Source organism: Myotis davidii, unplaced genomic scaffold, assembly GCF_000327345.1.
Source record: "Myotis davidii unplaced genomic scaffold, ASM32734v1 scaffold370, whole genome shotgun sequence".
Classification (NCBI taxonomy): Eukaryota; Metazoa; Chordata; class Mammalia; order Chiroptera; family Vespertilionidae; genus Myotis; species Myotis davidii.
In genome coordinates, this window is record NW_006288615.1 from 14,383,008 (window position 1) to 14,384,843 (window position 1,836).

General features: G+C 54.4%; 1 long non-coding RNA gene across 1 annotated transcript; it reads right to left on the bottom strand.

The window, feature by feature from the left end:
- Positions 1–247: 247 nt before the first annotated feature.
- On the bottom strand, positions 248–1,017 carry LOC107182629. Its single transcript, XR_001513359.1, has 2 exons — positions 832–1,017; positions 248–651 (listed from the first exon to the last, which is right to left on the bottom strand). It is a non-coding gene; the product is annotated as an uncharacterized LOC107182629 (long non-coding RNA).
- Positions 1,018–1,836: the final 819 nt, after the last annotated feature.

The following is a 1,836-nucleotide window of genomic DNA, read 5'->3' on the forward strand; positions in this document are numbered from 1 at the left end:
TCCCCAGGCCAACGCTCTATCCAGTGAGCCAAACCAGCTAGGGCATTTATTGTTATTTTAAATGACGTTAAAGTTTAGCTCCAAGTTCAACAGGAGTCTTCTCCTGCTTCCTCCCACATAAATACTCCTGCAGGTAAATATAACTAAACTAGTTTAGGCTCTCCCTTGAATTCTAGTCCCTGGGACATCTTTCTTAAAACTCTTAAAATGAAAGTGTCTACAAGAACCTTCTGACCCATTGGGATTTTTTTTTGGTCCTGTTATCTGAGATGGGTTTGGCCCTTTCTGGGCGTAGAACAGTGTTCAAGAGTGTCACATGAACAAGCAGGAGGTCTGGGGGGAGAAGGGGATGCAGAATCACTGAGGAGCAGGTGGAGGGGCAGGCATGTTGGACAGGTGCTGGGCACCCTGAGTGGTCCCAGGGCAGAGCTGGTGGGAGGCAGTGCTGGGCCTGTGGGAGGAGGTAACTGGCCAGTGCTTCCCTCCACCCTGACCCAGCAGAGTGCTGGTCAGACTGCGCTGCTCGGGTGCACGGGTGGCAGGTCTCGCCCTCCTTTGGGGCTCAATCCCTGTGCCTGCGTCTCCTCCGCTTGCGGTTTCTGGTCAGTCCCAGCTGGCCCAGACTTGTTCTGAAGGAGAAGGAACGGCCGACTGGCGAAAAAAGTGCACACCGGGTGATTGATGAACTCTTAATAGGACTAACCTCTCCTGCTCCCCCCACCCCACACTAGACACACACTGAGAAATCGTTCACCCCAGCCCCCGCCCCAGACCTCCTCGCTTGCTCGCGAGAGGGGGCTCGGCCACCAGCCGGTTGGGTGATTAACTCACCGTTTGTCTTCCCAAGTGTTCCAGGTGGATTCAGGAACACCCATCCTCCCCGCAGCCGCAGCACCCTGCCGCGCCGGGTGGAAAGCTGGAAGAAGCGCGCATCCAGCGTCACCAGCGTCACTTGGAGGCGCAGCCCAAACTGGTCTTTGTGCTGCCGAATGACTGACCGCCCAGGGGAGGCGGGGGCTATTGTTACCCGCGGGGGAGGGAGGTGCTCAGACTCGGGGTCCACGCCAGCCTCCTCCCCAGAGTGTCTCCGGTTCCCAGGACGGGCGGGGGGCTTCCTTTGTATGTCCTCTGCCTGCCAGGGGAAGGCGTCATTGTTGCTCCAAGGGGCAACAGCCTGGGGGAGGGGGAGGAGGGTGCCAGCTCTGCCGCTGCCTGGAGCTCAGCTCCTCCGACCCCGCTTCCCCACTCGGCCATGCGGCCTTGCGGAGGATTGGGGAGGAATATGGTATTTGTAGGGCAATGCTTTGAACAATAGATCCATAAAAACGCCCTCTCCTTATAAGTCAGGGACCACTCTTCCCTCCTTCATAAAGGCCCTGGTCCAACAGGTTCTCCCTCGAGGCCTGGTTTGAGGCCTGGTTTGACGCCTGCTTCCCCAGCAAAAAACACTTCATTTGTACCAGGGTTCTCCATGAATCCTGATTTAAATTAAGATCTTCTCCTTGGGCTCTTACTAATGTTAACACCCTATTTCCATAATTTTCCAGATACTATTCTTCCATGAAAATGATCCAGACTAGCTATAGGAACCAGTCAAGATGTTTTGCCACAAGATCTAGGAGAAGAGGACTTAACCAACATCTCCCGTCTTGCAGATCTCCTGGGGACCCTTCACCTGCTTCTGCTACTGCAAACAATTGGACATCCATTTACCTTGACTCTTTTTTCAAGTGTGGAAACCTTTTGTGCACTGTGCATCAGGCTGGACCTGGCCTGAAAGTAGGTTCTGGATTGTCTCTGACCTTTCCAATTTGCCAGTGTGAGTATGAGGCCTGA